At 41.9% G+C, this 12,599-nt stretch overlaps 1 protein-coding gene across 3 annotated transcripts in view; it reads right to left on the reverse strand.

Moving 5' to 3' along the window:
* Nucleotides 1-12,599, reverse strand: part of GREB1 (growth regulating estrogen receptor binding 1) — an 89,314-nt gene that overhangs the window by 63,154 nt on the left and 13,561 nt on the right. For 2 of the 3 annotated variants that reach the window (XM_081905918.1, XM_081905917.1), the window contains one exon: nucleotides 12,313-12,441. The exons of the other annotated variant lie outside the window; for it this stretch is intronic. The gene's annotated coding sequence lies outside the window, so the exon portion shown is untranslated. The remainder of the gene's footprint in view (nucleotides 1-12,312; nucleotides 12,442-12,599) is intronic. 3 annotated transcript variants of the gene reach the window in all.

A 12,599-nucleotide genomic window follows, 5' to 3' on the forward strand; every position in this document is an offset into this window, starting at 1 on the left:
AAGAACCAGACCTGACACTCACATAAAAGAAAAACCTAATTTGCTTTATTAAATTTATGTACCACCCTTCATCCGAGGATCATAGGGCAGTTTCCAGTATAAAAAGCACAAAAATGCACAGCGTGCAAAGCAAACAAAATAGTAAAACACACACAGACACACACCCCAGTTTTAAAGGCCAGTTTGATTTGCCAAAGGCCTGGGAGAAGAGGGGTGTTCTTACCTGGCACCCAAAGGTATGCAATGAAGGTGCCAGCCGAGCCTCCCTGGGGAGAGCATTCCACACACAGGGTGCCACCACAGAAAAGGCTCGTTCTCGTGTTGCCACCCTCCCGGCCTCTTGTGGAGGGGCAAACACAAAGAAGGGCCTCACATGATGATAGCAGGCTCCAGGTCAGTTCATATGGGGAGAGGTGCTCCTTGAGGGATTGCGGTTCTTGAGCCGTTTATGGCTTTATAGATCAAAACCAGGACTTTGAATTGGGCCCGGAAATTAATTAGCAGCCAGTGCAGCTGGGCCAGGTTTGGTGCTATATGCTCAAAACATCTTGTCCCATTGAACAAACAGGCTGCTGAATTCTGCACCAGCTAAAGTTTTCAAAGCGTCTTCAGAGGCAGCCCCACATATAACATTTTGCAGTAATCTAACCTAGAGGTTACCAAGGAAACCGTTACTTCCTACAGAAATGTCATAACTTTTCATACCACAAATGCTTTCTGTAACTGCTCTCTTCCTGAACTAAGCTGAGCTCACAGTCTGAGTGAAGCGGCCAACCCACACACGAGAATGTTCCTAGAGGCGGCTACACCTTCTGTTCGTAATTACGGGGATTTTAATGAAGTGGATATTAAGCACTGTAAGAAAAAGTATATTTTAAACACTATGAAGAAACTTTGACGCTCTGCTGTTCCAATGGATTTTATTTTTGCTACCAATTTTATTGTTTTAATTATTATTTGCATTCTTTGTTGCTTTTGTAAGCCACCTGGGATAAGCAGTTATGAAGGCTGTATATCAATGTGTTGCTTAAATAAATAAAATAATCTTAGTTACTGATTTGGAATTTTGATTGGTAATTATAGGCAGTTTTCATAACAGTAGTAGTAGTAGTAATGAATTGTTTAAAAAAATACTGTAACCCCCTGTAACGGATGTGGCTGGTAATTTGGGACAAAATTCAACTCCAGGTGCACCTTTCATTGCAGAATTTACACACAAGTTGACCTATTAACATAGTCCTTCTGGGACATTGCCACCTGTGCAATAATAAACAATGTCCTCCAATTTCAGTCACTTTTTATTTACCGTTTTCTTTCTATCATATAAGCGAAACTGCTTAGACACAAAACATCCCAATATTTTGTGCTTTTTTGTCACAACCAGTGGAAAATATTGAAGTAAAAAAAAAGTCTGATGGAGTTTTTCAAACAAAACTAATCCAAAGAGACAGTTTTAGAGTCCTTCTGACATCACATGCATGAATTTGCTTTGGGATATTTTACTACTCTGACATACGTTGGAATTTGGCTTGGGGTAGTCTATTGTCTAAAAATATATGTGCAAGTTTCTTTGTGCTGTTTCTAGTTATGTAGGTTTTCCATAAATATTCTTATGCAAATTACAGTACTTTGCAGCCTTAACCTTAACAGGAATGAAATGTTGTGTTATTTAGACATTTTTTACTGGGCTACTTGTAGAAAATTAAATATGATGTTGTTGCTGCTGCTGTTGTTGTTATTTAAATTTGTATACCACCCTACATCCCTCCATCCGTAGATCTCAGGGCAGTTCACAACACAAAAATCAAAAGATAAAAAACAAATTTCAACTTTGAGACTGTCAGGTTTGCCTAATATTGTATATGCAATTGGCATCCATTCATTGCTAGTCATAAGCTTGTCCAATGGTTAGGGATTAAAAATGCATACATTAACTAGGCAAATTTTACAACAACCCTGTAAAGTAAGCCAGTAGTTCCCAATTAGCTACTGCAAACCCCGTTTTTCAATAGCCAAACCATGGAACACATACTTTTGAAAATGTTGCAGTTGGGAGCCAAGGAGGTAGACCTATATCATCCCACTATTGAAGATAGAGGACTGGGGAGTGGGACGGGAATGAGAAATAATGGGTTACTTAAGGTTGCCATACTGTACACATTTACCTGGGAGTAAGTCCCAGGTGTTTGTTTCTTAATAGAACATGTACAGGATTTCACTGGAGTTGGTGGGAGTTGGAACATCTGCAGGGCCACAGGTTCCTGCCTCCTGCTCTAAGAGTGACACAGGTAAAAGTAAAGGAACCCATGACCATTAGGTCCAGTCACGGACGACTCTGGGGTTGCGGCGCTCATCTCGCTTTATTGGCCGAGGGAGAAGGCGTACAGCTTCCGGGTCATGTGACCAGCATGACTAAGCCGCTTCTCGTGAGCCAGCGCATGGAAATGGCATTTACCTTCCCGCTGGAGTGGTACCTATTTATCTACTTGCACTTTGACATGCTTTCAAACTGCTAGGTTTGCAGGAGCAGGGACCGAGCAACAGGAGCTCACTCCATCGCAAGGATTTGAACCGCCGACTTTCTGATCGGCAAGCCCTAGGCTCTGTGATTTAACCCACAGCACCACCCGCGTCCCATGTAAGAGTGGATTGAAATGGTTGATAATGGCTCGTTTCATCCAGGAACCGTACCCTAGTTTTCATAGCCTTCACCACAAAGACTGCTACCATGTAAGAGTGACATAAATGCTAATAATTATTACCATGAATCACAGCCCCCACTTTGCACCCCACTCATAAATGATGGGAAATTTCACTGAGCAATCAAAATGTGACTTGGACTTGCAATTGCGTCACCTATCAAACTTAGTTGTACAAAAGTTTCTGTTCTGGCACCATGGCAAACAGAAATGTGGAAGAAAACAAGACAGGCTATTAGTGCCTCTTGCAAATGAATTAGGTGTGTCTCTGTTGCTAAACTTATTTTCAAAACCCTAAAGCAAAGCATACAAGCACTGAAAAAAACCTATAAAAATAAGGTCGTTTTGACCGGGGAAGCAAGAAAAAAAACCCTTATAATTATTGTAACAGACGGTGATGAATCATGCCTAAGCAAATCCTCCCATTCCTTTTCAATAGAATGCATTATTAAACAGACAGATTATCTTACAAATGATGCAGCCTTTGCCAAGAAAGTAGAGCTTGTTTTCATATTGAGACATATGATTGGCATCTGGTGAACTAGAGTATAGCAGGAAAAGCCTATACCCATACAATTTGCATGCTCTGCTCAGATGTTCTAATGACCACAGGAAGTTGGGAGTGAGGCTAGTGGATAATAATAATAATAATAATAATAATAATAATAATAATAATAATACCTTACCCATTTGGCTGGGTTGCCCCATGCATTCCTTGTACAAGCCACATCAACTGATTTGGGACTGGAAACTTTCCAAAGAGCATCAATAACGCTGTCTAATACACAAGCAATTTCAAATCATCACTAGCATTAGGATGACCACTTTCACCAAGTCACCTGTACCACAAAGCCCTTCTGAGCAATGAAAAATTGCCCAATTAATTAGCACAGGCCATAATATGATTACAGCCTGGATTAGCTCTGCTGAGAAAGATTCCAGATTCATTTCACCCTTTCTACCCAGTTCCAAACCCTCTCCTTGGGAGAACATAGGAGCATGTGCTAGCAACTGCTGGAAGCTGCCTAGAACCTGAGTCCAGCATCACTTCTGGTGGTGGACATGGAGCTGACAGGTGGGTTCTGGCAACTTCAGGACGGCCAGGATTTTTCTAGCTTTTGGTTTACTCCTGGGATGGCGAACTGCCTTAATGCTGTTTTGGGATCAGTCCAGGTTTTGAAGCTTCTACCTTTCCTAGCCCCACAGTTAGGAGAAGAATAATCAGCATCAGTATTAGAGGACCTGCTTCAGGTCCCAGGGCTTGCCTCTGATATCACAAGATAAAAAGATTTAATAGCTAGGGTGGGAGAGGAAGAAAGAAAGAAAAATATCCTCAAAGCAGCTTTTGGTTAAGATGGTTCTTTATGCTTCTCCAGAAAATATGAAGACCCAATGTGATGTAGATTTGCATAAAAATGCATCTGCTGATTTCTACATATGTGGACAAAACAGTGCCATAATTTAAATAGAAATACAATGCACTCTAATGGGGGAAGATTGTGATCAGGATCCATGTCTTCCTGCTCAGTTTGCTGCCTATGTACTTAACAATAGATAGGCAGCTTCAAGGTCCCTTGAATGTATGCTTGCCCCTCCCCACATTCAAATAAGTGATGATGAATAAATTATATAGCTTGGATAATTCAACAAAATTTGGCTGATTGGTTCATACATAGAGCACAGAATTCTGTGCTAAATCACAACCCTAACCCCAAAAGTTCCAGTGGGAAAAGCAGTATATTCAAAACTACTTTTATTTGCAATTTAAACAAACACTGAATCATAACTATGTAGTCATGAAGTTGTGGACCTTGTACTAACAAGCTTTTCCATGGTTGCTGGCACTGTGATCTGCTGTATTAATATATTAAGGCTGCATGCTAGCACATTTATGGGAAGCCAACAGAAATTAGTTCCAAATGAATGTCTAGGGTCAGGTCAGAATAAATTTTGATCAGGCACATAATGTTAAGCTACAGCATGTTATCAGCATGTTATCAAGTATCAAATATAACAAGCCACTTTATTTGTCTCCAGTCTGTTGTTTCAAACCAAAGGTCTTCCGTGCAATTGAATGTTTGTTTATTGTTCGAATGTGCCAAGTGCACTGTTTTATGGGGCTGGGTGGGATGCAATCAGAAACAGCGACAAAAACAACTTTAGAACACTTCTGCAAGAACTCCAATTTCCCTTGGACAATTTTTAGGAAAGAAGGAAACATATGATGCAGTGCCCTGCTGACTTTTTGTCAGGTTCAACTCTTGAAATACTGAATAAACGCCTTACATTTAAAGCATATTCCCTGGTCCCATAGAATCCTGGGAACTGTAGTTTTCTAAGAGTATGGGAAATTGTAGCTCCATGGGGGTAAAGCACAGTTCCCAGGATTCTTGGGAGCGGGGTGCTTTAAATGTATGAGTTTGCAGTCCTGAGGGTTACCATGTCAGAGGAGCACAAATGTTCCAGAAATATACTATTTGTAACATATGCATTATCAATTAAATATCTGGCATGTGGCCCCTTTAAGAGAAATGCCACCCACAGAAATGCCAAAGAGAAAAAAAGACTTAGAAGAGCAGGTGTACATGCTATTGAAAGACCTCACTGCAATCACAAACAAACTGGAAGAAACTAGGCACAAAGGAGAGAGAGGCAGGATATTGTCTGCTTTAAAGAAACCATAAGTGTGGGGTGGTCTACTGTATTTCTGGAATGGTAAGATAGAGCTAACAGTAGAAAATGGTCTGATTCTGAAAGGGTAAAAGATTGTGACCTCAAAGACAATGTGTCCAGAGATACTGGAACATGAAGAAGACCTTGAGATGGTATTGTGAAAATGAAGGCCAAGGCACACCTTCTACTGACCTAATGTACAAAGAGAGGAGATGGTCGGAACCTGTAACACTTGTGCAAAACATCAAAAACACAAAAAAGAACACATGATAACTAGGGAGGTACCCAGCAGAGCCTGGCAGCAACTGGTTACAGATTTATTTGAACTGGAAGGAAAACGTAACGAACTTAAAGTCAATTTGAAGTAACAGAATTGAAAAACACCTCATCCGGAGCTATAATAACCCACCCAAAGATAGTACTGTCAAGGCATGGCATTTGTGATGAATTAATATCTGACAACAGACCCCAATATACATCTGAAGAAACCCGTAAATTTGCAAAAAGGTGGGATGTAAGCTCACACCACCACCAGCTTACACTACCCACAAATCAATAGTCTAACATCTTTTCAGTGGACATACATTCCAATTATCTGACACATTCCTGTGCAAAAGGGTGCAAAAATAAATAAATGCCAATTTTCTCTACCATAGAGCTATGCCCTTCCCTGTTTACAATAACTAACAAATTGCCCTTGGGGCCAAAGGAAACATGACGTTAATTGCATGACTGTAATTAATGTGTGTGTGTGGTTTACCCCCAGGGAAGTCTGAGCATCTAGAGGACTGGCTGGGGAATTTGTGCTCTCCTTGCCATACAGTGGTACCTCAGGTTAAGTACTTAATTCGTTCCGGAGGTCCGTTCTTAACCTGAAGCACCACTTTAGCTAATGGGGCCTCCTGCTGCTGCGCCGCCGCCGCCGGAGAACGATTTCTGTTCTCATCCTGAAGCAAAGTTCTTAACCCGAGGTACTATTTCTGGGTTAATGAAGTCTGTAACCTGAAGCGTATGTAACCTGAAGTGTATGTAACCCGAGGTACCAGTGTATTCCCCTTCCAAGACCCATGAAGCTACTGTTTGCATTTCAAGGGAAACCCCCATTGGTGACTGATCCAGTCTAGAACTTAGTTACTTATGTTCCTTCCCTAGTTTTTTCCTGCTTCCCCACCCCCCCTGCAACACACACATTTCTTTTTCTTTGTCAATGTAAGTGGGGAGGTTAGATGACACTGCACTGAAGAAAGAATTACCCCACACTTTACAATGCATTTTCCCCATTGCTTTAAAAAAAAATCACTAAAAGTCCAGCCTTTCGCTGAAGCAAAATTTAGTGTCATAATTTCAAATCCTTTCAAATCAACACAATACCATAAGAAGGTAAAAGTCTGCTGGGTCAATCCAGCATTCCGTTCTCACAGTGGGCAGTGAGGAAATTGAATTTTACCTCACAACTTCAGCCAGCTGGCCTTGGGAAGTCCACATGTGGGACATGAGTGCAATAGCACCGACAATTCCCAACTGTGTAGGAAGAACACAACCACTGTCCATATCCTTTGTGAATCTGTTTAATTCTCTTATAAGAAGAACCAGCAAGCAAGCAGGCCTAACGCTCAGTCATTTTGCTTTCCAAGAGTGACACATAGTGCATCCGCTTAAATGCCAGTTTTCTGACGTACATAACGTACAAGCAAGTTTGGTATCTGTTGTAGCTAGTGGCCCTGGACCCCAACTGTGGAACAAGATGGGACTAGACGTTCATTTCTCCAGAACTACACCCTTCCGTAGTCATGAGAGGTTGCTGAGATTCTCTCCCTCTCTGTGTTGGGATGTCTGTGTGTGTGTGGCTTTGTGGTAGAAAGTTAGCACTTGCGTGGCATTCTTGGTCATGCCACAACAGGATACAGGGGGAGAGACCATCTTCCAAGGAGGTAGGGCATAAACAGCTAGAGTTGTAGAGCCTAGTGCCCCAGGATACTACATAAAGCCCCAGTGGTTGAGAGGCCTCGTGATTCATTCTCCACCCTGAATCATCCCCCTCCCCCCAAAAAAAGAACAGAAAGAAATAAGATTTAAACTTGGGGTGGGGAGGGAGAAAACACCAACCAACAACCCCACAGGATAAATATATTTTTGTAAAAATGGTAAAGGACATACCGTTCTGTTTGTGGAAAGGACTTCTTGACCTGTAATGGCTTAGAAAACTGGCTGTGGGTTTTGAGGTATGCCTGAGGTTGCCAACCTATTTATTAAAACTTCTGATGAATACACATAAAAATCATCCAAGGCAAAAAAAAACTTAACCCACAAAATGCCTCATCCCTAAATAATACCCTGGGGTGGGACAAAAAAGCTCTATATCAATGCTGTGTTTCACCTAGATAGCAATCTTTATAATGACCCTGGAAAATTAGCTTGACTCTTGCCGCAAGGGTAAATTGTGTGATAGTTAGGCTGAGCGGGAAGCTGCAAGTTACCGGCTAGCCTAAGGCCACCCACCAAGTGTGAGATTGAGCTAAGGGCAAATTTAGACATGACAGCAGCTGATCTGCCCAAATCACATATAAAGCAGGGTGGGTTTTTTCCAGCTGGAACTCACCAGAAAGTTCTGGCACCTCTTAGGTGGGCACCATTGCCATTATAAGAGAACAAGGAAGGTGTTCATGGTGAGATCCAAACATCTCTTTTTTAGAAAAATAGCACTGGGTATAACCTAATTTTAGAGCCAAAAGGGCAAACAGATGGGGTTCGCTAAATCTTCCCCTGCCTGTGGCTACCCTACTTGCAGCCTGCTCTCAGTGAGTCCCTTTTCTCCTCAGAAGTAGGATTGGCTGCAGAGAATAACTTGAGGGGAGAGGTTAAGAGGGTAGTTTAGGAAGGACTGGACTCTCTCACCAGCATGTGCCAAAAAATCTAAAAATAAGACCACAGCCCTTATTTTATGCATGATCATGGCAGACCATACTGCATGTTATTCTGCCCCTGCACTTGGAACCCAAGTTCCCAGACTCCCCCCACCTCCACAAGGACCACTTGAAAATAATTTATTTTATTTATTAGATTTATATGCCAACCTTCATTGTCAGATCTCTGGGCAGTTCACAGACTAAAATACAGGTGGGTGGGGTGCAAAAGAATTAAGAGCTTTGGGGAACTTATTCACAATGAATTAAAAAAGAAACTGTTCAAAATAAAGTTTAATAAAAAAAACTTGAAGCTTTCCTATTAGGCATAATGGCATCAAACATTCCAAGGGAGAAAAGAAGGATCTTTTTGTATGCAACGGCAGCGAGGATGCTGATTGCCAGGAGATAAAACTCCACCAAAAGAGGAATGGCAAGGGAAAATGCTTGAATACATGGAACTAGCATATATGATGGAAAAGATCACAGATCGTTCAACCCAAAAGTTCAAAAGGAATGGGAAAGCTATAGAAATATTTAAAAGAACAGTGTCCCCATATAAAAACTTTAGAATGCTTTGAAGGTATAAGGTATTAAGGTATAATGAAGTCAAACACGATTTAATAAGGATAAAGTTTATTGAAAAAAGAGGCAAGTAATTAAGAAAACAAAGAACCCATATCAAGGAAGTCGGAAGTTGATGGAACATTTTTGTAAATTTGTGATGTATTGTTCTATTGGGTTTTTTTGTTTGTAAGAGATGCATTGTGTTTCTTTGGTTTCTTTTTATTTTCTTTTTTTCTTTTTTCAAGCTTTTGTTGTGTAAGTTTTGATTTTAAAGCAATAAATTAGTTTTTTTTAAAAAAAGTAAATAAGTAAAACAAAACAGCAAAACAAGACCCGCCCCCTTCTCACAGACACATTTAAAACGCTGTGGAATATTAATAAGCCAGAGGCCTGGTTGAAGAGGAATGTTTTTGCCTAGTGCCTAAAAATGTATTATGAAAGTACCAGGAGAACCTCCCTGGGGCATTGCACAAACAGGGGGCCACCACAGAGAAGGCTCATGCACGCGTTGGCACCCTCTGGACTTCACAAGGACGGGACACACGAAGAAGGCCCTCAGATGATTAGAGCACTGAACAGCTCAGTTGGTTAGATCATGTTGCTGAGAACCCCTGTAATAGGATATGCAGTTTCTTAACTAAGGCTGAAAGAGAATCTGCAATTTGCCCAAAGCCAAAAAGGAGCCCAAGACTGAGATTTGATACCAATTCTCCTGCATCCAAGTCTCCAATATCTCTCTACTGGACAAAACCACCCCCCACTCCAACAGGCACTCCTAGCAATTACATTCAACGTGAATACAGTATTAAGGTTTTGAAGCTGCAGCAGCAGGCAGCAACATGCTAATTTTAATTAATCGAAGCGCCAACATGTCCATTTTAATTTATGTGCAGCATCTCTTCTAAACAAAACAGAGATGGAAATTTTACAGCACAATTGTATGTGTGCTTACTCAGAAGTAGGTCCCACTGCATTCAGTGGATCTTACTCCTAGGTAAGTGCATATTGGATTGTAGCCTTAGCATTTATCTTTTTAAAAGGAAAGGATGGCTTGCTCGTGTTGTGAAAGCAAAAGAAAGCATGATGTTTTCTTCTGAGCTATTGTTTTCACTCACAAACACAATTGGCTAATTTAATTAGATCCACATGGTTAATGAATTGAGACAGTGGCGGGAAACCCGGGGCCTTGCAGATGTTGCTGGACTGTGTATTCCAATTGTCCCTGACAACCATCCTTGCTGGATGAGGCTGATGGGAGTTGGAGTGCCTAATTCTCTCACCAGTCACCAGTGAACCACAAGTACTTCAGCTGGGTGACAGCCCCGCTTTTAAGGTTTGAGGTGACTGTGATGGTTTAACATGCCACATGTACCACTAAGAGGTTAGCCAGCTTTTGTATAGCGTGGCAGCCATGGGTGAAAATGTGTGAACAGCACAGCGCGTTGAATGAATTACGCGCAGTCTGGCAAGGGACTGGGACTAACTACTTGAATTGTACGCTCCCAGCCGACTGGAGGCTGGGCTCAGGAGCCGGCTAGGCTAAAAAGATGGAGGGAGGGCCTGCTGCCCTCAGGTCGGCTTGTCATGCCTCCCCCTCCCCCCGGCCGCCATGGATTGGCCAATTTGAATGGATGGGTTTGGCGAGGGGGGCTGAGGGGGATGGGGAACAAGCAAAGATGGCACAGCACATCCGGGAGGGAAAGGAGGCACCTCATGGGTCCAGACTGCCACTCACCAGGAAGGACGGTAAGCAGCCATTGTGTTCCCTGAGCCCTAAGCAACATGCTGGAGGTTGCTTTTTCTTTTTGTTCTGCCTACCAAAGGTGCCTATTGTCTTCGGCCACATATGATCATAGAACTGTAGAGCTGGAAAGGACCCCAAGGCTCACCTAGTCCAACCCCCTGCAACGCAGGAATCTCAGCTAAAGCAACCATGGCAGATGGCCATCCAACCTCTGCTTAAAAACCTGCAAGGAAGGAGAGTCCACAACCTCCTGAGGCAGACTGTTCCACTGTCAAAGAGCTCTTACTGTCAGAAAGTTTCTCCTGATATTTAGTCAGAATCTCCTTTCTCGTAACTTGAAGCCAATGGTTCAAGTCTTATCCTGGAGAGCAGGAGAAAACAGCCATACCATGCATTTAAAGCACTGATACCTCCTTATACATTCATGACTTTCTCCCCAAAGAATTATGGGAGCTGTAGTAGTAGTAGAAATAGTAATAGTGATAACCCAGTGGTACCTCGGGTTAAGAACTTAATTCGTTCTGGAGGTCTGTCCTTAACCTGAAACTTTTCTTAATCTGAAACACCACTTTAGCTAATGGGGCCTCCTTCTGCCGCCACACCGCCGGAGCACAATTTCTGTTCTCATCCTGAAGCAAAGTTCTTAACCTGAAGCACTATTTCTGGGTTAGCGGAGTCTGTAACCTGAAGTGTATGTAACCTGAAGCGTATGTAACCTGAGGTACCACTGTAATAATAATACTAATACTTTTATTATTTATGCCCTACCCATCTGGCTGGGTTTCCCCAGCTACTCTGGGTGGCTTACAGCATATAAAAAAAATTGTAAAAATCTGACATTAAAAATTTCCTGATACAGGAATGCCACTATGGGTGCTGAGAGTTTTTAGGAGACCCCCCCCCTCCATTCCCCTCATGCAGCTGCCATTCCCAAAGTTCCCTGTGATAAGGGATTGCTAAATCACTCTGAGAATTGTAGTTCTAGGAGGGGATAAGGGTTTCCAGAATGTTCTGGGGGAAGCTGTGACTTCTGAAAGTGGTGCCATAGTGATTAAAATGCATGGTGTTAAATGTAACCTTAGTTACGTTCTTGGGTTCTGAAAATAACCAGAGGCCCCAAGGCCAGAACCTCTCTTCATTAATTAAGCAAAAAATCCACTATAAGTCCTCCAAATTCACTGCTGCTTCCTAGGGAAGCCTTTTTAGCAACCAAGAGACATGTTAGGGAAGAACAGGCTCATGGGTATAAGAAATGAGCTTTAAACGGGGGGAGAGAGAGAGAGAATGAAAGAGAGAGGACAAAAATTACATAAACAGAGGAAAGAACGAAACAGCATTCTGGAGAGACAGCATGTACAGCACAACTTGTTGCCTCACAGACCACAGCTCAGCACCTTGTGTTGTCCATTAGCAGAAGAACTGGCCAGAGAGTTCTAGTACCAAACACAGCAAGAAAATACAGTCTGAAGGGGGTGATTACAGAGCAGGCACCAAAATAAAATCATTCCATGAATCAGTGCCGACCTGCTACAGTTTGAGCCTGCGTTAAAGATTAAGTGCCTTACGTTTATCTTTAATGATTAACTATTCATTCATGGTGAATGAACTGCAGTTTTACACTGCCGGTTTTTTGTGCCAAGTACAATATTTCAAATCCATCACATATAATGAAAGGCAACAAAGATGAAATCATCATCAGAATACCAAAGTTAGCAACTTTTCATACCTGAACATGGAATTGAGGCACAGTTCCTTATAGATCCTCCTTATTTTTACAAGCGACTCCATCAAATCCACCACAAAATCATCTGTCCACAGATATGTTCCACAATTTGTTGATGCTTTTGTTGTTATCCTATGTAAAAAAACAAAACAAAAAAACCATGAGGATCTATGAGGATCTGTACCTTGGGTTAATGCTTTCATGGCGCTGGCAAGTACCAGATCCACTGTGCAGTCTATCAATGTAAGTTTGAATTAGATGGTGGTTTGGGGAGACCCAATAGCAAAATC

Source organism: Podarcis melisellensis, assembly GCF_964234715.1.
Source record: "Podarcis melisellensis genome assembly, chromosome: 3".
NCBI lineage: Eukaryota > Metazoa > Chordata > Lepidosauria > Squamata > Lacertidae > Podarcis > Podarcis melisellensis.